At 36.5% G+C, this 26,024-nt stretch overlaps 1 pseudogene; it reads left to right on the top strand.

Annotated features, from left to right (window-relative positions):
• The first annotated feature begins 7,978 nt into the window (after nt 1–7,978).
• LOC147002116 (large ribosomal subunit protein eL13 pseudogene) lies at nt 7,979–8,672 on the top strand (annotated as a pseudogene).
• The last annotated feature ends 17,352 nt before the right edge of the window (nt 8,673–26,024 follow it).

The raw sequence follows: 26,024 nt of genomic DNA, 5'->3' as shown, positions 1-26,024 counted from the left end.
TTTCTTGCTTGTAAAATGGTGGCAGATATACCGCTCTCAAAAGATCATTGTCAATATTAAATTAGTATAAATACATCAAATAATTAGAACACCATGTTATACAGTGTTAATCAGCAAACAGTAACCTTGATATCAAGATACGTATTGACCCAGACAAAGATCTTATTTGCACCTGACTCTTACCCACCCTAATGTCTGCACTGCACTTGGATCTACACACCCAGAAATAGGCAGAACCCACAGCTATCATTGACCTGACAGTCATTCCCATATTTATATCACAGGAATCTTTATCTAAAGCTAGATAAACAAAGAATCAAATGAAATATCTGGAGGATAATTAAAGACTACTTCTTAAGAAACCAAGCCTGCCATTTTCTCGGGGTACAGTTTGGGTACAAACTATTCCTACAGTGATAACTCAGTTTTCTTTGACACCTGCGTTAAGTATTTTGTAAAGAGCAAAATTCAACAATAAAAAAACACAGGGCCCCTAATGAAGGAGCTAGAGAAAGTACCCAAGGAGTCAAAGGGGTCTGCAGCCCTGTGGGAGGAACAATATGAACTAACCAATACCCCCCAGAGCTGTGTCTCTAGTTGCATATGTATGTAGCAGAGGATGGCCTAGTCGGCCATCATTGGGAGGAGAGGCCCTTGGTCTTGGGAAGATCATATGCTCCAGTAGAGGGGAATGCCAGGGCCAGGAAGTAAGAGTTGGTGGGTTGGGGAGCAGGGTGGGGGAGATTATAGGGGGCTTTGAGGATGGCATTTGAAATGTAAATGAAGAAAATAGCTAATAAAAATAATAAAACTATAACATGTTTTAACAATTTCTCAGTACTAGGTAGAATACTGAATACCAGACTCTTGATGTTAAAATCAAGGCAATTCTTTAATAAAAATATGAAGTTCATGGAATTAACATTCATAAATAAAAATTTTAAAACATGCCATAGTGTATGTCCTTTCTTTATACTATCACTAAGGAGACAAAGGCAGGAGGATTTATTTGAGATTGAGGCCAGTCATCCAGTAAATTCATGGCCAGCCATTGCTTCAAAATGAGACTCTGTCAAAAAAAAATCATAGACCTCATGGATATTGCACATATGCTCATCAAATCTGAAATAAATATAACATTCCAGCAACCTCTACCAACTTTGGTAATCAAGACTTGTTTATGAAATGGGTAGAACAGATTCAAATACTACTCTGACAATATATTTATTGTTATAATTTGTTAGGTTATCTGGAAAATACATGATATCCCTCGAACTATCTCTGAGAAGACATAGGAATTAAAGAATGTAAGATACAGAAAGCTTTTATGATGTTCATTAGAGAGTAGGGTGACAAGGAATGGTAAAGTTTATAATAATGAACTTATTTTTTTATCTTACAGATATAACTGTAATAAGAATTAATTCACACACTTTTTTTCTTGACTTGTGTATAATTCAAGAAAAAATTGTGAGTTCAAGGCCAATTTAGACTACATAGAAAAAGACTTTCTCAACAACAACAAAAAAAAAATAAAACAAGTGTGCACATACCTCCCTCCCACCTCAAAGTATGTCAAGAAGGAAAATATAAATCAGTTGTATCTATTTATTTTTATTTTTACTCTTACAAAACTTTAAATTTGTGTATATTAAGTAGTTAACAATATCTGATATCTATATTCACAGAATAGAGTTTAAATCATTTGATGTAGTTGCTTTCTCAAAATTTATCAATTTTGCGTGGAAAATTTGAAAATCATTGCACTTGGATTCTGCAATGTACAGTACACAATTATTTTTTATTCATTCTATTGAGCAATAATAGCACAGAACTCCTTTCTCTGACACAACTGTAACTTAGCACCTGTTCACTGAATTTATCTTTCCACTGTACTCCTCCCAGCCTCTGATAAGTATGAATGCTCTCACCTCCCATGACATCAGCTATATTAGAGTCCACATGTAGATGAAATTCATTAGTGTTCTTTTCCTGAGCCTCGTGTTTCACTTAGCATAATGATCTCAATGCTATCTGTGTTTCCAAAAATGGCATGGTATCACTCATTTGTGTCACGAAATCAATTCAGATTTGCAACTTTGGCTTCAGCCTCCTCACAGAAACTTCCAGATGGAAAATCCCCAGAGATACTGATATAAACACCAGGAGAAACTTACACATATGCACGATATATGAGAATATACAGAGTACAGTAAACAGCCGAAACAATTTTCCGTCTTAAGAACACATGGAACTTTCTGAAAATACAAAATAAGGAAACATAGACAAACTTGATGATTGTCAAGGGCATGGGGCTGAGGGGTGACGGATATCTGGATGGATGGGGTGTGACTAATCAACATTTGGAAGGTATGCCAGTATTCTTCTTATGATAATACCTCGAAATGTTTCAAGGAGTTACAATTGTTTTTAATGACACTTACCTGCGTTTTTTCCATAAGTGTATGTGAACCTCCAAATGCCTTAAAATGTAAAGCTTTATTCAATAAACAAACAACTTTTCTTATTTGATTATTAAGCTAAATACAGACCTTTCACTCAAATGATTCTCCAGGAACTGAATGGACCAGTGAGGCTCAAATAGGTGTACACTTTTCTATATTGATGGCTTAGATACTCCATAAAGTACTGAATTTCTAGATAAAGCTGTCTTGATGACACATATAAGGAAGGGTAAAACATTGCCTGTCATGGCAGCAAAGCTCTGATCATTCTTGAGAGGAAGAAAAATGAATATATATTGTAAGAAAGGGAAGGAAGAAACCACTTTTTCTCAAGAGTTTAAAAAACAAAGAAAGTCTTGAGGTCTAAAAATCAATCTTGATTTTGAAAACTCAGGACTTTTGTTGATTTGTTGAGTGTAGAGTATGATTAATTGCCACAAAATAAAAAAAAAAACCCGCAGGGTTGCTTAGGTCTGCTAATATTTGAGTACATGGTTTCAACACAAATCTTTGTAAGCATCAATTTCATATAGACAGTATGATTTCCCTGCCTGTGTTGTTGTGACTTAACATCTGTAATTCAGCTACTGTCAGAAGAGTTAGAAATTTACCATCATCTCTTAAATGTGAGTATTCTATATTGAAGTTTCCATAGTTCAGCAGACATCAGTGAACATTCAGACTTTGATATCCCCTCAACACACTGACATGTTGACATGCAGTAATTCTCAACCAGCAATGTGAAATCGGAAGGAGATGAAAGCATCAATAAATCTTATTCCAAAGATTCTGACTAACTGCTCATGGAAAATACCATGAACATATTGTATCAGTCTTTTGATGTCAGTTGATGTGAATAACCACCCAGGTTAAGGAAAATTATATTAATTTATTTACTTCTGTGGTGGTCTAGTTTAGATTCAGAAACAAAGTACTTTCCATTTAGACATATAAAATATATACAATCAGTTCCTATAAGAATTATTAGTATTCATAATAAAATTAATACTAAAAACAAAATTTGTCATTTAAGGCTTTAAATTAGCAGCTGAACCGCATCTTGCTCTCAAAACAATGACTAAGTTGGCTTGACTAGAAAGCCTAAAATCATAAAAGAGTGTGCCACCTATTCCATATGGTCCAGCATATGTTCTTCATGTGCTTTCATTAAGTAAATGTTTTGTCAGAGTGACAATATTATTTTCAATGAAGCTGTCCTGCATTATCTCTATTATAATCCAAATAAACTCATGGTAGATATAAGAATCATGTATTTCACTTCTAATATTGAATTTCTTCCATAGTTCTCATTTACTAACACACCAATCATAAAGAACAACATATATAATAAAGGATGTTATAATTGTTGTTTAGGAGTTGGAATCAATATCAAAATACCTTGACTACTTTGTATTTATTATGGTACTCAAATAAGTTAATTTTTCCCCAAACATACCAGAGAGTGCATAGGTGTGTATACATATGTACATGTGTGTGTGTGTGTAAGTTATGATATAATTAAACTGAAATATCTTTCATGTCTGCCTCATCTTTTTAAGAAAAAAAAATGACCATGAAGTGAGACTCTAGCTAAGGAACCATGACTGGCACTGAACTCAGAGCAATTCTCCTGCTTCCTACATGCAGTTATTGAAATTATGGCAGGCATCATTACATCAGGTCACTATGAACATTTACAGAGCCCTCCCCCACTCACTGCTTCTGTCCCCTGTTCCTTCCATGGTTTGATCCATTTTGGTTTACAGTTTTAAAATTTCTCTGAAAATATAAAAGAGTACATAAACATTTGATATTCTATAAAAAATTGTTTTCTTTTTATTTGAAATAAATTGTCATATTAACTTACACTACAGTCTTAACTTCCACACATTTTCAGAAAATTGTTTAGCATACCATGTCATCCACTGTGCCTTTGCAGACATATGTATAAATTAATGAAGATGGATCTGATTTTGTGTGTATTTAAGTATAAATGTATGTCATATATATAACTCTGGGTTTTTCTTTTAAAGTTCAACTATACACCTGGAGGATGTTGACATAAAATATGTTGTAAAGCTGTCAGTATATCTTATTACACATAAATGCCACAGGAACACACTCACACACAGAGATATTCAAGCTGTTTTCAATTATGAAATCCTTCGTGAACACAGCTGTAAACTTTAACTAAGGGAGACACTAAGGAATAGAATGCATCGGTTACTCTGATATTCGTATTTTAATTACTATTCAGAGCTATAAAGTTTGTTTTGAGACTATGGGAGATTTACAATATTACAATCTCAGAAGAACAGCAGTGGTTCATTACCAGGCTTTTCCTTTTGATTTTTTTATTTAAAAAATTTTCATACAAGTTTTGATCATATTGTTATCCTCCCTCAATTCCTCCTGCATCCCATCCACATCCTTGCCCACCCAACATCACGGTCTATCTCTCCTCCTATTAAAATATAAGCAAGCAAACATCAGAACAACAAAGGAAATATTTCTTAATTCAACTTTAATGTGAGTATCTCTCTGACAGTCTTTTATCCTTCAAACATCTCTTTCTAACTTTGTACTCTATATCTGTCTGTCTATCATCCATTATCTCTCTGTCTAACCTAACTATCTGCCTATGGTGCATTTAATTGTTTTGATTTGCCATTTGTTTCTTACAAAAGGGAGATTGAACTTCTCTTTCTATAATGGATCATTATTTTAGATGATCTGTGTCAAGCAATACTGAATGGTCATTATCACTTAGACTGTAATATAAAAATATTGCACATACTTCAATTGTGTTTGCAAAAATATATTATGTACTAAGTTTACATTTGAATTAACCATAAAATATCTCCTTTTATTTTGCAATGTTTAGTATATAATCCAGAGCTTCACAGGTGCTAGTAAATCGTGTTACTATTAACTAGCTAAAGACTTATTGTTATATGTTTATTTATAATTTATTCAGTATTTTGAGGCTTTCAACATACTTATAAAATTTATTCCAAAGCACTTTGGAAAAAAGGCCATTCCTGTAAGCAATCGATTAATTCTGATCAGAATATCAAACTTTTATTTGTTACTACTTAAAGGCCAAATTGATGAAATAATTTCATCTGCATATATTACAGATAGCATATAGGGTCCCTTGGAGTGTAGAGAAATGCCTCTATCAAGCACATTTCACATATTATTGTATAGGTGAACATTTTTGTAGGATTATCACCATGTCTTGTCTTTTTGTATCATGAAATATTGTATAGTGATTAATTTTGTCCTCTTAAGATGGCATCTCTACTTTCTTAGAAATAAAAAATCAGAGATAAAGAAAGCTACAAAATGTACTTACTAATTATATTCATTTCTCTTGTTGTTATCTTTATTGGTACTATGTGATCCCATATGTGCCCATATAAACCAGTGACATAAAATGCTGTATGCCTTACTCCAAGGAAAGCATCTAGCATCATTTTCCTGTACATTTATAACTAATGACATATTGTGTGAGCTGTGCAAAAGCTTACCTCAACCTTAGAAGCATGCTTTTCCCTGAGTTGCAGATATACTTATGAGGAATTGCTGCTGTGCTGTTTGATTCTCCTTTGCTGACTCACCTTGCATATGTTGTAAAATTATGATTTCTACAGGAATTGAAAGAGACTGGAATCTAGAGCACCTGATATTCAAGATTTAGTTTCCTGTTTGATAACCTTATCAGCACACTACCAGATGCTACAGTAATCATTTTCTCCACCGAAGCAGCTGTGATTTTTATGTGGAATACCTAATTGGTCATCATGAGGGTTGTATTACTGTCAACTGCTGGGAAAGCCATTGGAATTGAACAACAGTAAGGACTGGATTAAAGCTACGGGAGGCTTCAGGAAGCTTAGGGCACTTTTAATTGACTTGGAACCAACAAAGAAGAAAATCACTTACACAAAATAAAATCTGTATCTGCTCCTCATATTTAAGGCTGTAGGAATAGAAAAATCTAATGAATGTTCAAGTTTAACAATAAATTGATTGTTGTTAAAATTATATCCTTGGAAATCTAAACGCTTAAAGAAATCTTAAGGACAGTGTAAGGTTTAAAGGGACAGCAAACAGTCACTAGTATAGAGGAAATGAAAACCCTTCCAGTAAGTATTATTTAACAAAACTTATTCAATGCATTTTAAGTATGATATATTATTCATATAATTCAGGGAAGCAAAATATGAAAAGAGTGTTCCTTTATCTGATAACCAGGAACCTTCCCCAAAAATGTCTGTCCATTTTTCTGGCCTGCATAATGATTTTTTTTCTTATGAATAGTTTGTGAATAGATTTGAACTGTGTAGACTGTAAATACTTGGTGTCTTTGGCAATTTGGGACATCTGGTTTTAAAAAATGTATTTCCACTGTAAAATTAAGCCGTGTGCCACAGAGGAAATCTACATTTTACGTCTCTTAAATTAGTTATGTGCTGAATGCGTGTGTGTACATGCTCTCTGTTAACATATTTCATATTTGTGCACTGTATGGACAAGGAGGCATAAAAATTGTGTCTTTGCTTTAAAACAAAACACTAATTGTTACACAGCAGAAGAAAAAAAATAACTTGCATAAATGTTTTTAAAAATACTCCAAATCACCAGAAAATCTACTCTGGATTCATTGGAATGATGGATAGTAGTCATGAGAAACAGACAGAAAATAAATTTATTTCTTCTGTAGCCATGAAGCTGTGAAAATGGTAATTACATTTCTCTACTCCACTGGTCAGTGGAAACACCCAGTTAACTATCTAAAAGATTACCCTGACAGTTTTTGGTTAAACTGTTTATTTGGAGATTGTAATTTTATGTAGTATATTGCTTATAAATATGCCTTTATTTGACCTAAAAGATTGAAAGTAATCTTTGTGAAATTTACAATGACCCATATTTCTTCATTTTGTCAAATTCTAAAGAGAATATTCTCTTGAAAAAATAATTTTACAAAGGGAAATGGAGGATGGAAGAGGAGTAGATTTGGGGGAGAGAAAAGGTAGGGGACTGAGAGGAATAGAGAGAGGGGGAAACAGCCAATTGGGATGCAATGTATCAGTCACTTCAACACTATTGGGACTTCCCAGGGCAACGGACGGAAAAAATTTCTTCCTGCCATCTTTGAAAACAATAACATCACTATTCTCACAGTAACTCCACCAGAACCACCCCTCATTCCTTTATCTTATTACCAACTACATTCCAGCCTTTTAAATATGCATGTAATAACCAATGTTTTCTCTCAGGAGTGTTGCTGCAGAATCTTAAACTCTATAATCTTGCTAACCTGTCCTGTAATTGTGTCTAATAGTTCTTTAGAGCACAGGTCATCATTGAGAAATATGTATTTAAAACATTTTAGTGAAAAGTGTCTATCCGATAAAAATTAAGATCCATTCAAATATCACCTCACTTGCTCAAATTCTCTCCATGAAGTAGTATTCTTTGCTTAGAAGATTACTTCAGCCTTTCCGCTCGGCCGTTCTCCTGTATAGGAGGCAGCCATGGCGCCCAGCCGGAATGGCATGATCCTGAAGCCCCACTTCCACAAGGATTGGCAGCAGCGAGTGGACACTTGGTTCAACCAGCCGGCGCGCAAGATCCGCAGGCGCAAGGCCCGGCAGGCGAAAGCGCTTCGCATCGCCCCTCGCCCCGCGTCCGGCCCCATCAGGCCCATCGTGAGGTGCCCTACAGTGAGATACCACACCAAGGTCCGGGCTGGCAGGGGCTTCAGCCTGGAGGAGCTCAGGGTGGCTGTCATCCACAAGAAAATGGCTCGCACCATCGGCATCTCTGTGGACCCGAGGAGGCGAAACAAGTCCACGGAGTCACTGCAGGCCAATGTGCAGCGCCTGAAGGACTACTGCTCCAAGCTCATCCTGTTCCCCAGGAAGCCTTCTGCTCCGAAGAAAGGAGATAGTTCTGCTGAAGAACTTAAGCTGGCCACCCAGCTGACAGGACCCGTGATGCCCATCCGGAATGTGTACAAAAAGGAAAAGGCCAGAGTTATCACAGAAGAAGAGAAGAACTTTGAGGCTTTTGCCAGTCTCCGAATGGCCCGTGCCAATGCCCGACTCTTTGGCATCCGAGCAAAAAGGGCGAAGGAAGCTGCAGAGCAAGACGTTGAAAAGAAAAAATAATGCGCTGTTGGAGAGTTGCAATAAATTTTCCATAAAGAAAAAAAAAAAAAAAGAAGATTACTTCACTTTTTTATTGCCTGGGGTGCATTCACATTTGTACAATGTTTCCTAAAGAGACCACCTAGTTTAAATGTCATAATTTTTTTCTGTCTTTAACTTTTAATACTCTGTATATTTTCCCTGGTATTCTTTCTCAGATACATATATGTACATACATGCATGTACCCTCCCCATTTACACAAATACACTTAAGACCAACAGTTTACTCCTCTTATGTGGCTGTGAATTAAAAAAATAATGAAAGAGGAAGTTTAGACAGACCCAACCCTACTTTAACACTTAATTTTTTACATTCTGGCAGTCCATAGATGAATATTTGATTCAACAGTAATTATATGATTAGTTTGCAGTAATCCTGCACTATTACTGTATTACTGAAAAGAACTGATCAGATCTGACAAGGGGTTAGTCTTCTTAAAATATAATGGATAATTAACGTCTAAAGGGAGGGTGATGAGAAGAGGAGAGCGAACGTGCAAAGGAGTGAAGAATAGTTTGCTTCTCCTTGCAAGCAGAATCTACATCTAACAATCTATTTAATATGCATATTCCCATAGCAAATACTGGCAGAATGTGTACTATTTGAGAGAAGGAAGTGTCCAGAAGGAATAGGAAAGGGCAGAGAAAGACAGCAAGAGGATGAGTAGCCAGTAAATTTATGTGTATATATGAAAATACCCTAGTGAAACTCACTAATATGCAGACTAACTAGGAAGTTACACATAATAACAAGTGTGGAATAAAAATTCTAAAGTACCTCAGAGAGAAACCAGGGAGGCAGGTAATATAGAAAATAAATAGATTAACCTTGCTGACATGAGACAAAATGTACTTCCAGCAATGGTCACTACATCATACCGAGTCCATCTGGGTTTGGAACAATGACATCCAAAGCTTAGATAGACGCAAGTGCACACACAGTTCTCTTGGGTGTAAGTGGTGGGACCCTGCCTCAAATTAGTTAGGAAACTAAATACAGTCTATGGCCATTTTTTGGGAGTAGTCTAATGGTGAGTATACTTGCTGAGGGCCATGCAGGAGAAAAAAAAATAGCCTTAGAAGTCATGGAAACCAGCCCACCAGTTAGCACAACCACAATGGGCATGCCTTGGTTAAAGCACAGCCCCAAGAACTACATGTCCTGAGGAGTTTATGCTGCTATTGAGTTCTGTTCTGCTTGCTGTCCTCACTTTCCTCTTAATCTAAGAATTGTATGAAAACTCTAAGGGGGCTTCCAGAATCCCACTGGGCAGTATCTTTGGCACTCACAATAAATGTGCTTGGTCTCTTTCAGGCATTGCTGCTGGGGCAGATTAATGACTCAATCACCACTCTCGGAAAAGATTTAGCGATTTAGATTGTCAGCAATGACCACCACCCTTAGAAAACATTTGGAAAAATAAAATTCCTCATGAAGCTAAGTTATGATGTTTTTACTACCAGCTCTGTTCTTAGGGAACAGTTTGAAGTTCAGAAAGGCACACTCTTAATAGTTAAGCTAGGGACTTTATATTGTTAGAGAGCAAGAACAATGGCAGCACTGGCTGATATGACTCTCACTGAAGGTGGACTGGTCATTTTTCCCTCAGTTTCCTGATATGATTTAGTAAGAATTGCCGATGAGTAGAGATACACATTCTGAAGATTTAAAGTAAATGTGACTGATTTTTTATATAAAAGATCAGATTTATGCTTCTTTTAAAATTCTTACAAGATTAGTTTTAAAGGTAGATAATAAAATAATTAATCCTTTCTTTGTAACCACAGATTGCTGCCTGCCAATAAGAGAAACTGCCTGAGAAAACTGTCTTGCTTGCTTCCACCTTGTTAACTGCTAACAAGTTGCTTAGTTATGCATGTATGGAAGTTCCTGGGAGTAATTTGTTTTCTTTACCTGTACTACGCAATGTTATTTCTTTTTTTAAATATATTTTATTAGGTATTTTCCTCATTCACATTTCCAATGCTATCCCAAAAGTCCCCCATACCCTCCCCACCCACCCACTCCCCTACCCACCCACTCCCCTACCCACCCACTCCCCTACCCACCCACTCCCACTTTTTGGCCCTGGCGTTCCCCTGTACTGGAGCATATAAAGTTTGCAAGTCCAATGAGCCTCTCTTTCCAGTGATGGCCGACCAGGCCATCTTTTGATACATATGCAGCTAGAGTCAAGAGCTCCAGGGTACTGATTAGTTCATAATGTTGTTCCACCTATAGGGTTGCAGATCCCTTTAGCATCTTGGGTACTTTCTCTAGCTCCTCCGTTGGGGGCCCTGTGATCCATCCAATAGCTGACTGTGACCATCCACTTCTGTTTGCTAGGCCCCGGCATAGTCTCACAAGAGACAGCTATATCTGGGTCCTTTCAGCAAAATCTTGCTAGTGTATGCAATGGTGTCAGCGTTTGGAAGCTGATTATGGGATGAATCCCCAGATATGGCAGTCTCTAGATGGTCCATCCTTTCCTCACAGCTCCAAACTTTGTCTCTGTAACTCCTTCCATGGATGTTTTGTTCCCAATTCTAAGAAGGGGCAAAGTGTCCACACTTTGGTCTTCGTATTTCTTTTAAAGTTATTGAGACACATACTGTTTTTCTCACAGTCATTCACTAGGAGAAAACTAAAACATAATCACATTGCAATTTTATACTGCTTAAAAGATTTTGCTGGGTGTCTTAGTTAGGTTTTTACTGCTATGAACAGACACCATAACTCCAGGCAAGGCTTGTAAAGGACAACATATATTTGGGGCTGGCAGGTTCAGAGGTTCAGTCCATTATAATCAAGGTGGGAGCATGGCATCTAGGCAGGCATGGTACAGGCAGAGCTGAGAGTTCTACATCTTCATCTGAAGATGGCTAGTGGAAGACTGACTTCCAGACATCCAAAGCCCACACCCACAGTGACACACCTACAGCAACAAGGCCACACCTACTTCAACAGAGCCACACCTTCTAATAGTGTTACTCCCTGGGCTGAGCATATAGAAACCATCACACTGGGATATATAAGTTACAGGAGAAAGAATAACATTTGTTGAACCATTGTTCCTTCCACACTCAAAGTTTTTGTGTATATATGTATGTTGGAACATTATTCCTTCCATCCATCAACTATGTGTATGTATGTATATATGTAAAGTTTGTGTGAGTGTTGGAACTTAGCTCCATTCACTCACCATGCATGTGTGAATATATGCATACGTTTCTTTACATATGTGTATGTGTAAAATGCTTGGAGCCTGCTTGCTAAAGCTTTGCTCCACCCATTCTATGTGTGAATATGTGTTTGCCCATATGTATGTTTGTATGTATGTACTTATATATATGAAGTTATTTTACTGTCTTTGATTTCATCCACTCTGTGTGTGTGTGTGTGTGTGTGTGTGTGTGTGTGTGTGTGTCTGAATTTTCTCTCTTTTCTTCTCTTTCTCACCAGTCCCAAGGAGTTAAAAATAGTTCAGAATTTTTCGGTGACCAGAGAGAATGCCAGCATCAGTAAATTAAGCTTTGTTCCCTCAAGGAAGTTCCCCTGGATAATTTCTCTAATCACTGGCTGCTACAGGCAGCAGTCCCCATCAGTATCTGGACCAACCCCTATTAGCTGCCTGCCTCAGTTTACCCACATTATGAATGCCAAAGGTACTCTCTTTAATTTTTCAAGAGATGGTTTATAATAAGTAGGTAATACGTATAGTGCAATTTGGAAAAGCTATGAGAGTTTTACAAGTCATTATTTCCTGAAACTAAATCTGTAATCATTGGCTTCCCATACATGTTCCCATAATTGAGGTACTTTAACTCTACATTAATAAAATGATTCTTAACTAAGAGTAATTGAAAGGTTATGCTTTACCTCTTCTTGATTTAACTGAATAAGAAAGTATGCTTGAAAGTCCAAAATTCATATTTGACAATGATGAAACTCATTTTACGTGGAAAATGGGGAAAAGTTTTTAATTTGATATATAATCTAGCTTAAAAAGACTTTTCTCTAAACTATATACATTTTGTTACGTCTATTAAAGCTAAAGCTGTGATTTTTTTATGCATACCAATTTATTTTAGGTCATATAAATGAAATAAGCTTAATCTTTATTAGGTACAATAAGAAGTCTAAGACATTTTAAAAATGTCTAATTGACCATAAAATTATAATTCCAATATTTCCATGTTATTAGATTTTTGAATCTGTGGTATTTAGGGTTATGACTCAATGGCCGAATAAAAACTGGTTTTTACAAATTTTTGAGTTGCATCATTAAATCACCTATTTGTTCTCCTTCATATTTTTATTTTTTAGATTTTATTAATTCACTTTACATCCTGATTGTAAACCCCACTCTCTCTCATCCTAGACTCACCCTCACGTCCCTTTCCACCATTTTCTCTGACCCCTTCTCTTCAGAGAAGGGGAGGTCCCCTCCATCTCCCCACTTTCTATATCAACCTGCTCTGGCATATCAAGTCACAGCAGAACTCAGTGCATCTTCTCTCACTGAGGTCAGACAAGCAAGGGTAGGAGAAAATAATCCAAAGGCAGGTAACAAAGTTGGAGACCACCCCGCTCCAGTTGTTAGGGGCCCCACATAAAGACCAAGCTGCACATCTGCGACATATGTGTAAGGGGGCTAGATCATGTGTTTTGGCTGGTGTTTCAGTCTCTGTGAGCCCCCATGGTTCCAGTTTAGTTTACTCTGTAAGTCTTCTTCCAGCTTCCATGACACTTCCTGCTTCCTCAATTCTTCTTTCCAATCTTCCACAAGTCTACTGAAGCTTTGCCTATTGTCTGGCTTTGGGTTTTTGCATCTGTTTCTATCACTTGCAGGATAAAGTGTCTCAGAAGACAGTGTTGCAAGGCTCCTGTCTGCAAGCATAGCAGAATATCATTAGTAATGTCAGGGGTTGGCTCTCCTAAAATTCTATATTCTAATTGATCTATTCTGCTTAGAAGCCTTTCCCTGGATGTTTTATAAGTGGGTTATTGAGTTACCAAATCCAGTTTTCAAATACAGGATTTTCTTACACATTTCTTTCAGCTTTGTGGTTGTTGTTGGGTTTTTTTCTTTTGTTTTGTTAGTTGGCAGGAGGCATCTCTCTGGCACTTGCTTTTATTTTCTTCAAGTTCATTGAATAATTTTATTTTCAAATCTTCTTTAAACTCCTTGAAGTCTTTCATGAACTTTTATTCTTTTATTTTTTGTTTTTTAGTTTTGTGTCCTGAGGTTCATAGAAGTAATTCTCATATAAGAACATTTGTGTGGTTTAGAGCTGATGGGTTGGAAGGAAGATATACTACTTTTGAACTTTTATAGAGTTTGTGTTTTTATGATGTGGCCTGGACTTGGGGACCTTCATGGGTTCTGTTTGTGATGTCATATCATAGTTTGTTCTGTGTGTGCTCTAATAATTTAGGGTGCTTCAAACTAGACCAACACACAGGCTGTGCAGCAAGTCTTGACTTTTGGAGATGTTGGCAAGAGCCAAGCCTGAATACTCTCACTGGTCTTCCACTTACATTTGTAGCCTTTTCATATCCTAATAACAATGTGCCTATGAATGGAGTTAGGAAGCAGCAGCACCCACTTAAAAGCGATATCACTTGTTAATTTTCTTCTGCTTGATTCCTTTGCTATTAACCATTTCTTTTGATGAATGCTGGACTGGTTCTCATATTTCAATCCTTTCCATAAGGATTTGAGATCATAACTTCCTAGTAGGGACTCACCACTGACTGTAGCCTGATTATCACTGATGATCCTAGTATGTAACTCAGCATGAGCTCGCAAAATATTCCAGGTTTCAAATAACCCCTAAACCACTGGTTTTAATTCTGGCTCTCTACTACTTAAGGAGGAAATGGCAGCAATTGAAAATGTTCATCAGTTTGGCCACCTCACCTCACCTCACCTCATGAGGTTCCTGTGGAGTGCAGCTCCTCCACAGTCTTGATTATACCCATTGTGATTCTATTCTAGAGAAACAGCAGGCTATGAGGAGGAGTGCCTAAGAGACAGAGATGCAGGAAGGGAAACTGGAGGACAGTGGAGAACAGCTGCATGCCATTATTCTACAGTGTTCTTCCTTTATTTGCTCTCAGAATGCACAAGCCTCAGCTGCTGTTTCTATGCATGTTTTCTAGGATGCTGATAGTTCATTCTAACTTAGTCTGGGTCCATATTAAAAGCAATTAAAATGTACTGTTTATACCATCCGTGTATTTTAAGTTTCTTATATAAGCTATCTCAATAATGTTTTAAACTGAATGTTGGTGATTAACTATCATTATGAAAGGACTCATGGAGTTGGATTAGTACAATATAGCCATGGGGGGAGAAGAAGAATCTTATGGAATTTATAAAAGAAATATTTATGAACTAAAAAAAAATGTAAACTTTTCCTATCCAATATGTGGTCTAATCTCAATAAAGATTTGTCAGGGATTTTAGATGGTATGACGTATTATACAAATTATGATACAGAATACAGAAATAATAATGATGCTAACTTGTCTTTAGGAGTGTTCCTTATGAATGTCAGGTGATTATATGGAAATCAGGGTAAATTCTGGGGTTCTTATACTTGTGAATGCACTTGAGCATGGATTCCAACAGAAACTCAGCTTGAGGACAATCTTATTAGAGGTTTTTAAGAATACCTCTCAAAAAATGCATGCTATGAATCTCAGTTGATGCTCAGAGGAGGGAATGAAGGATAGGAAGGTATAAAATACGTTGTTTAAAAACCCAGCATAGAGGTCAGAGGAGCAGCCACAGGGTTAGGACGAGAGGTATAAAGTGTAAACACTCATACTCAAGTTCTGACCAGAATCTCAAAGAAATTGACAAAAGAAAAATTGTATTTCTGCCTCAAAAAGGTAGGCAGACGCAGAACCTTAGCTCATAGAATCTATCCTGGATGATACAAATTCCAAGAAAGGAAGATATAGGATCCCATTATATAAAGAAGGATACTACCTCTCTTTTTCACAAGGCTTAAGATGAGCCTGTCCTCCTGAGTCCCTCTCACTAGGTATCTTAGTTAGGGTTACTATTGCTGTGATGAAACTCTATGACCAAAGCAACTTGTGAAGAGAAGTGCTTATTTGGCTTACACTACCATATCACTGTTAATCACTGAAGAACTCAGGACAGAACTCAAGCTGGACAGGAACCTGGAAGTAGAAGCTGATGCAGAGGCCATGAAGGAGGGCTGCTTACTGGCCTGTACAGCCTGCTTTCTTTTTTGTTTGTTTTGTTGTTGTTGTTGTTCTTGTTTGTTTTCTTTTCTTTTCTTCTTTTCATTATTTTATTAGATATTTTCTTTATTTACATTACCTATTACCCCCCCACACCCTGTTCCCCTACCCACCCACTCCCACTTCTTGGCCTTGGTGTTCCCCTGTACTGGGGCATATAAAGTTTGCAAGACCTAGGGGACTCTTTTCCCAATGATAGCCCACTACGCCATCTTCTGTTACATATGCAGCTAGAGACACAAGCTCTGGGGGTACTGGTTACTTCATATTGTTGTTCTACCTATAGAGTTGCAGATCCCTTCAGCTCCTTGGGTACTTTCTCTAGATCCTCCATTGGGGGCCCTGTGTTCCATCCAATAGCTGACTGTGAGCATCCACTTCTGTGTTTGCCAGGTACTGGCAGCCTTACACAAGACAGCTATATCAGGGTCCTTTCAGCAGAACCTTGCTGGCATATGCAATACTGTCTGGTTTTGGTGGCTGATTATGGGATGGATCCTCAGGTGGGGTAGTCTCTGGATGCTCCATCCTTTCTTCTTAGCTCCAAACTTTTCTCTGTAACTCCTTTCATGGGTATTTTGTTCCCTATTCTAAGGAAGAATGAGGTATTCACATGTTGGTCTTCCTTCTTCTTGATTTTCTTGTATTTTGCAAATTGTATCTTGGGTATTCTAAGTTTCTGGGCTAATATCCACTTATCAGTGAGTACATATCTAGTGACTTCTTTTGTGATTGGATTACCTCACTAAGGATGATATCCTTCAGATACATCCATTTGCCCAATAATTTCATAAATTTAAAGAAAACAGAAGTACCCCCACAATGGGCTGGGCTATCCACCATTGATCATTAATTAAGAAACTCTTTTGCAGTTGGATCTTAGGCTGGTATTTTTTCAACTGAGGCCCCTCATGTCTAATTACTCAAGCTTGTGTCAAGTTCACTTAAATTAGCCAGTACAATAGGCCTGGTGATTTAAATAGTCTAAGTGGAACTTTTGATCTCACTCAGGCTGGAAATTCTATTCAATTGATCAAAAGTTAAATTTTCCTTTAATAGGCCTTTGTTTCACTAGTGACTATAAACCTAATAAACTTTTCTCTAAAATAGCTGAATACAAATTAAATTCATATTAGTAGGAATGTCAAATGGCAGCAGGGGATGTGGAGACTGAAGTGGAAACCTCCTGTAGGCAAGTAGTACTTCCAGTGTTGGTGGGAGTACCAACGCACCCATAAAACCTTTAACCTAAAATGCATCTGGGTACAAGATGCAAAGTGATAAAAGATGGAGCAAAGATTGAAAGAATGGCCAATAAATGACTCGACCAACTTGAGACCCATCCCATGTGAGAGAGCTAATCCTGACATTATTAATGATACTCTGCTAAGCTTGTAGACAGGAGCCTCACATAACCATTTCCTGAGAGTCATCATCCAGCAGAGGATGGAAACAGGCCTAGACCCACAGCCAATCAGCAGGAGCTTGGGGAGTCCTGTGGAAGAGTCGGGATGGAATTAAGCAAGGCAGAGGGGCCAAGGACACCACAAGAAGTTTAAATTGCGAGTGACTGATCTTGTATCTTTAACCCTTAAAATGTACAATATTTTATGGCACTTCCATCATTGACAGTAAAGGATCATTTACATAGACATCCAATTTTAATTTTTCTGAAAGTGTCATTATCATATTATTCAATCAGAATTTGAACATGTCCATGGAGTTTAAAAAACTGAGGGAAACAATCAAAACACAGGGTTCTGTAATTTATTTTTGTTTTTCCAAGTTTTGAAATTTAAATAACTTTTTCCCTTCTATGTGAAAATCCATCTTCTCCATTTTAAGGACTCCTTGTGAAACTCTGCCTGCTGTGGATATAGTATAAAGTTTAAAATGTGTTCCATCCTAAGCATGTTGCACAGGTTCAAGGCAGCAACATTCACCTTTTGCTTTCTTCTGACTATTTAGCATGTATAATATGTTATTGATGTCAGTAATTGTTGCATTGCACAACGCTCACAGGAGTTATTCCTGTACACATTAAACAGTATCCTACTCTCAAACTCCCCATCTGCCACAGGCTCTGGCAGCTCAAGTTACTACCTTTCTACCATCAACTGCCTGAAGGTCACATTTTATTCCTAGTCTATACATGAAAGCAATGATATTTTTCTGGTCTGATTTATTTCACTTACCCAAAATAATCTCCAGTTCCATGTGCATTCTTTCAAGTGGGTTTTACTTTTATGATAACTGAGTAGTATTCCTTCCAAACTCTCTCCTCTCTCACAATAGTGTGAGTTTACTCCACGGTACATTTTCTTCCTTAGATTTACTTATACATAAATTTTTAAACTGAAAATAAAATTTTGTAGCAAACAAAATGTTTTGGTTTTTTAATGTTATAAATGAGAATTTACCAAGTTACTCATTATGATTTTACCTGGAAATGAGAGAAAACACGTAAAATATAACCTTTGTAAATACCTTAGCATAAATATTTGTGTGGTAGGAAAGCTTACACTTAGAACATAAGCCCTAATCCATTTGTCCCATTTCCATTGGCTCATGAATACATCATACTGAACAAGGTACAGTAGAATCAATGGGAGTTGGTTTTCTGGGAGGAGTGTTATTTTTATAAGTAATACAATATCAGAAGAAGACTGCTCATTTCCTTGGGAGTTCTTGTTCTAAGATTGATAATGTATAATGCTTGCCATAAAAGAAGCTTTTCATCTGAGATGCTAAGTGGAATATTGGACAAAAAGCCTCTGAGAGAATCACCAAAAAGTCATTGAAGATGTAGCATCTCTGCTCTTTGTGACCCTGAACTATACACATGTGTGCATAAAAAAGGAAGGGAAACTTAAAACATTTTCACATGCCTGATAGATATTACATGAGCCTAAGGTGCATGGATGAATGCATTTAAATTTTAAAATTGACTGAATTATAACAGTGCCCAGAACTCATTCCTTTCTTCTTTCTTTCTTTGTTAAATGTAGTGCCTGGAAGACAGTTTTAAATATTTAATTTTACATTCAATTCAGCCTATTTGAAGATAGACAGGGTTGAAGGTGAGAGAGACAATGGTATTTCATAAACAGTAGATTTAATATAACAGGTCTCCTTAGAAGATGCTCTAACAATTGCAGTAAGAATTTTCAGGTCCATAAGAAAGTGGATGCTGGGTTGAATGTCAGCCTTAATATGCAGGACGATAAAATCTTGTGGGTTCAAAATATTTTTAACAATTACTGGAAACAATCACTCAAGATTAAAAACAATTTGCCTTCTGCCCAGGAGGTGTAGGGTGTGGGGTTTCTAATGAAATGTAGTTGCTGACATAGTAATGTATGTCCCCTTTGAGTGCATACAGAGACTATCACTGGAAAAGAAATCAGATTGAACCAGTTCCATGTGTAAATTAAAATGAGAATTTATACTTATTATAATTCATATGTTTCTTTGAAGCCAGTGATTTCATACTGAGCAAAACTCATTCGAAGCCTTTGTTCTGTGAATAAAAGGCTGATTAACCTAGAACTTTGATGTTTATGGAGAACTTGGAAGTTTCAAGTCAAGAGGCAAACTATTGTTAGCTTTCTTAATAGTCATACATTGTCCTCCTCTGTATGTGACCTAACATGTTTGTGCCTGTTAGGAAAATCCTTTGGAACAGAGAAACAGCTTCCACTCATCAAGAGGCTAAGAATGCAATCAAATTTCACCTGTGACCTACAGGTGAGATTTCCACGGTTTTTTGGAAAGGAAACCTGCCTATCTGGTTTTTCTCCTAAAGTATTTGGAAAATCGCCATGACTTTTAAATTTTCTTTGTTCTGTGAGTATGAGTATTCCATGAAACTACTACCTCTTTGGAACAGGAATTGAGAGCAGCTCGGTCTGCAGTCCTGGGCCATGGCCACTCATAGTTTGCTTTAGAATAAACTCTTTCCTATTCCCTTTGAGATGAAAGCTGGTTTTGTGTTAAGAGTTTTCAGGGAAAAAAAAAGGAAGAAAAATCATAGCTTAAAGATTTTGATAATCACCTATAGTAAAACCCACAGGGAAGATGTTGGGGTCCAGGTAGTATTGTGTGAACTCTTAAAGCACTGGCATATATATAGTACCTTATCTGAAAATTACCTGCCTTCTGGTAATTTTCTAGGTACATTCGAGATGCAATTTGCTTCCCTGTACTTCCTGTATTCATGAAGCCTGCCTTCTGGGTGACTCTGGGAAGCTGTCAGGTGATCTGAGGAAACTGTCAAGATTAACCAAACACCTACTGATTCCCAAGCCTGTCTGTTCTAGTGTGGAGATGTCAGGATGGGCTTACTAATTAGTAAATGTGAGAAAAAGACCTAACTTGTTTTACTTGAAGATTGATCTCTGTGTTGATCAAGAGGGGAGAGGATGGATTAGCTCTCAGGTTTCCACCATGGCAATGGTGATAATTCACAAAATCAGGTGCAAACATCATATGACTGCAAGGACATTTCTATTTCCAATATCTCAAAAAAAAAAAAAAAAAAAAAGCTTGTTCTATATATAGAGTCAACCTAACTTTAAAACGTGGAATTATTCTGACTTTCAACATTTAAACAGAAAATCAAGTTGCCAGATCACAGTCCTGAGTGTTCCTCTCACTGACCCAGAGCTTTCTATGCACTGAGAACCAGGCCACTGACAGGTAAACAGAGAATTCATCCCTTTTCCTGTGGAGCTTATTAAGGGGGAAGTCTCAGCTCCAGGAAGGACCTGCTGATGTCACACAAAATAGGGTACTGCTGATCATCATAATTCTGATGAGTTATATATAAGTTAGCCAGCAATGCAGAAAGACCTCTGTCTTGGCTATAAGAAGCTGAAGTCTTATTATGGTCTTCCATGGTTTTTCTTTAGCTTTGTTTTCTAGTTTCCATAAAGGACAAGTACAGTTCATGCCTGTGTCTGCCTTTCATTCTAATCAGTAGAGGACAAGTCAGGCTTGGGGTTATTAATCATAAAACTTCTAACTATTGCAATAAAGTTGTCAGGATGGTTGGGACCTTTTAATAATTCCCTAAGATAGCACACAGTGAGACTTTATATGAAATATCTGAAGTACTTCACATGCCTACATTAAAAAAAAAGCCTGGGTTGTATTCCATCTCCTCTGGAAATCACAAGGATAGCACAGTGGGTTGTGATGAAACTGTGAACTCTGTTCTAAGCCCAGAGCAGGAGTCCAACCTGTCCATTAAAAAAATACTGCTTATCTTCGTTTGAAAGGTATTCATTTATCCATCTGGAATAAAAATGTAGGACCAAATAAGTACTAAAGGACAGTGGTTATAATGAGTATGATGGAAAGGTGAAGCTGAATTTTGGCCACATACTAAGACACTTCCTGGATAAGAAAGCTTTGTTTAGTTCAAGTGGGATGCTTTAAAAACTGAGACTGTACAAGTGTACCCTAGCACCACTGGGAAGGTCAACAGGATCTAGAAAGATGTGAGATGTGAGGTGCAGGTAATGTAGAGACCTAACTAATTATTTAAATGACCTATGTAAAACCCATGAGGATACTCTATAAATACCTAATCTTTCTGTATTACCATCATCTTCTCAAGTTGCTATAGCCACTCTGCCTATTCAGTGACATGAAACAAACATGTGAATAAGGATGATCCACATGAGAATCTGTAAGTGCAAAAAAAAAATGCCTGCTGGTATATGATCAATATCATAAAGTCTCATAAATTACATGTTTAAATTATTTTTCTGACCTACTTCTAACATGTACATTGACAAAATTTGTATTGTGATGACATAATGCTTATTTATTACAAAATTAAAAAGTAAATCCCAACAAGTGGGATCCGACTGATATTTCTGACCTCTGCTAAGACCACCTGTGACTTCCTACAAGTTGGCTTCCTGAGTATTAACTACAGCGTTAAATTAAAATGTTGTGTTAATCATAGAATAATTGTGAAAGCAATAAAGCTGCACACGTATATAAAGCAATGCAGACAGTGCCCAGAAAATGTTTCTTGATATCAGAAATAAGTTTTAACAAGACATATTTGTGGTATGATTCAATAATGTTATTATTTTGGGGTACTTTAGAACATCCTAATGATGAAAATTAAATGGGAACTCAGAGAATAATTTTAATGTATTATCTTTATTTCTTTATAATTGTATATTCATTTCAAATAATTGCAGTCACACAATTATTTCTTGACATATATTAAAATATAGCAAAATCTTTTATGAAATCCACCCCCCTTTACTTTACTCCATCATTCACGGAATGGACTCTGTCAAGCCAGAGGAAAATATGATGCAGGTTGGGTATTGACCTACAAACTGACTAGTTAATGATTGTACTTCTAAGTCACAGAGTCTGTGAAACCATGACTTAAAGAGATAGTCAATTACTATGGAAACATTAAGGTAATTGGGGATGATTTTTAAGAAAATTCATTAACAGTTTTCTTAGCTTTCTGTTTACTCTCATTTCTTTATACACATAAATTCTATTAATTTATATTGCACTTATATTTAATGAAATTCCATTCCTAATTTCCACCTTCATTTCCTAAAAATGCTCCTTAATGAAGTCTACAAATAACAACCATGGCCAGCTAGACAAGATATATCCAATGTGCAATAATGGCACTTTTGTTGAAGCATATGTTTGGGTCAGAAATGATGTAATTAAAATACTTGGTTTTTTGATAATTTTACACAAGTAAAACATAAAGGTAATTGGTGTGATTGTTTAATAGTCTACGAAAAGGCCCTCCTCTTTTCAAACTCCTGGAAAATGTCAATTCAATTAGCTGAATATTGAAGTACTAATCTATTAGTTATATACTTCAAATGAGTACATATTCTTCTCCCCTGGATATGTCACATGATCTCCAAAATTGTACATTGAGTATATTGCCAGTAAATTATTCTTTGTAATGATTTAAAGACTCCCAAGTTATTCAAAATAGAATTAAATCCTAAAAACTATAGACAAAAGAAACCTTAAAAGCCATAAATAAATGATACCATATATTGTATTATTGAATTAAAGTAATAGCTTTAAAATGTTGATTCTACTCAATATAATCTACAGATGAAATCTGATATTTTTCATAATAGTTTTTAGAGAAAAAAATTCTAAGTTTTATTAGGAACTATAGAATACTCATGTCTTGGTCACTGTTCTACTGCTATGAAGACACAGGGTGACCAAACCAACTCTTATCTTTTAAAAAACTGCTTTTAATTGAGGGCTGGCTTACAGTTCCAGGGGCTTAGTCCATTATCACCATTGTAAGCTATGTCCTGATCCACAGGTAGAGCAACCTCAAAGCCTTGCTCCCATCACCAGTGACACAGATCCTCCAACAAGACTATATCTCCTAATTTTTTCAAATGCTTCCAATCCCTAGTCACTAAACACTCAAATGTATGAGACAATCAAGCCCATTTTTATTCAAACCATTAAAAATTCCTAATAGAGGAACCTCAAAAAAATATAAGAAAGTTGGAAACATTACATTACAAAGTTTTAATAATCAAAATATCATAATACAAACAGATATAAACAGCTTTATAGACCAATGGCATATTTTTTTTTTAAATCACAAATGAATTCTTCTTTTAATGATGAAAAGATTTTCCACAAAGATACAAGAAACACAGAATGAAGGAAAGAATAGTATTTTTAATAAATTTGTACAAAACTAAAAGTCCATAGTTAGAGTAAAATTTAACCCTTAAGGCCATGTAATCTATTAATAGCAAGAGTAAATGGATTAAACCCTGTTCTATGAAAACTGATGCTGTAGAAGGAGGAAAGGGGAGGAATGTGACATTTGTCAAAGTTAGATAGTTCATCCTCCTGGCAAGCATGATCCCAGAAATAAGACAGACTCAATATATATTTATAAATACCTTGACCATAGAGCTAGTCTTTCCTCTGACTAGCTCATAACTGAAAATAACCCACTTATTCTAATCTACATTCTCCCACATGGCTGGTTACTTGTGCTCAGGCACCATGCATCTGTCTAGTCACATCTCCCTAAGCAAATCTCTTGTGGCACTATTCCAGAATCCTTTCTGTCTACAGGATGCATCACCTCCTATTTCCTGCCTAAGCTATAAGCCATCAACTTCATTATTGGTAGATGCTACATCCATACAGGTAAGAGATACTTTCTCTACAGGTGTTCATCTGCCTGGGCAAGGACATTTTTAAAGTATGATACCAAAAACACAGGTGAAAAAGTAAAATAGACACATGGGATTCTGTTGAACCAAGAACTACTAAAATTTTTGCAAAAAAAAAAAATCTGACGAGGGGTTAAAATCTAGTACACAGATAATTCAAATAACTCACTAGCTATAAAATAGTCTGATTCAAAAAGGTAAAGGACGTGAAAAGGAAATTTGGAAATAAGACACACAGAAGTCTACTCTAAAACATACACAAAATAGATAAAACCACTACTATGAGAAAATATAAATTCACATTGTTAAAATTTAAATTCTTTCCTGTTAGAATAAAAGAGAAAAGATGGCAAATATTGATAGGGTGAGGAAAAAAATGTACATTACAGAAAGAGAGCTCCCTGCCTTTCATGGGAAAGAGGGTCTTCAAAACATTATGATAGAGCTACTGTGGGAGGCAGAAACCCTACAACTGAGTGTATCCAAACGAAATTAAGTTAGTATGTCATGGAGATAACTGTAGTCCAATGATAATTGCAGCATTCAGTACTGCAGCCAAAATAAGGAATCAACCTGCTCTCAGATAAGAAATGGGTGGAAAGGGGAGCCTTAATTCAGTACAGAGTCACAGAATTCAATTTGACTTTTAAAATCACAGAAATCCTTTACCTCACAAAAGTCAAGATAATCTCAGATAAAGCTCCATGGAATAAAACATCCCTAAGAAGTTGCCTCAATCTATTGTAAATCTGAAATCTAAAATCAGCATGGGGACAAAAGGAATCTCCTGCAGTCTAGAGAGCATACTAAACAAGATGTTAGTTGGACAGGAGAGTAAGTTTACCAAATTTATTGCTCAACATGCAGAGAATAAGCAATTATGTAATTTATTATGTTAAAACAAGAGAGAACAGATTTGAAGTGTCTTCATGTTAAATAACAATGTTAGATGGTGTTTTCAGTTTGATTCTAGTCCATATTTTGAAGTGAGGAAACGAATCCCATTATTTGTCTTATGAACTCTACGATCCACACATATGCATGTGCACACAAATATACATAAGCATACACTTAGGCTCTGAGCAGTGCCTGACTAATACAGAAGTGGATGTTCACAGTCATCCATTAGACCAAGCACAGGGTACCCAATGAAGGAGCTAGAGAAAGAACCCAAGGATCTGAAGGTGCTTACAGCCCCCTAGGAGGAACAACAATATGAACTAAACAATAATCCAAGAGCTCCCTGGGACTAAACCACCAATCAAAGAAAACACATGGTGGGACTCATGGCTCTAGCTGCATATGTAGCAGAGGATGGCCTAGTCAGTAATCAATGGGAGGAAAGGCCCCAGGTCCTGTGAAGGTTCTATGCCTCAGTATAGAGGAATGCCTGGGCCTGGAAGCGGGAATGAGTGGGTTGGGAAGCAGGGGACAACGGGAAAGGATGGCAGATTTTCAGAGGGGAAACTAGGAAAGGGGATAACATTTAAAATATAAATAAAGAAATATCTAATAAAAAGAAAAAAGAAAAATAAATACAACAATTTTTGAAATAAGTATATAAAGCGATATACAAGTTTATGAACTTTATTAAGTCATTCAATAATTTTCTCATATTCTTCAATCACAGTACCTGAAAATTATATAATTTTGATTTATCAATTAAAAAATTTTTTTGAAAACAGATTGCTTTACTTTTGTGGTATTCAGCTCATTGTAGTTATTCCAGTATTTCTACCATTCACTAACCTGCAAGCTCTCTCTTTTTTTCATCTTTTTATAATCCAGATTTTATCCTCCTCCCAGTCCACCCTCTGATTGTTATGATCCC

Source organism: Mus caroli, unplaced genomic scaffold, assembly GCF_978045245.1.
Source record: "Mus caroli unplaced genomic scaffold, Mus_caroli_1 scaffold_11, whole genome shotgun sequence".
Taxonomy (NCBI): domain Eukaryota; kingdom Metazoa; phylum Chordata; class Mammalia; order Rodentia; family Muridae; genus Mus; species Mus caroli.
This window is presented reverse-complemented; position numbering and strand designations above follow the sequence as displayed.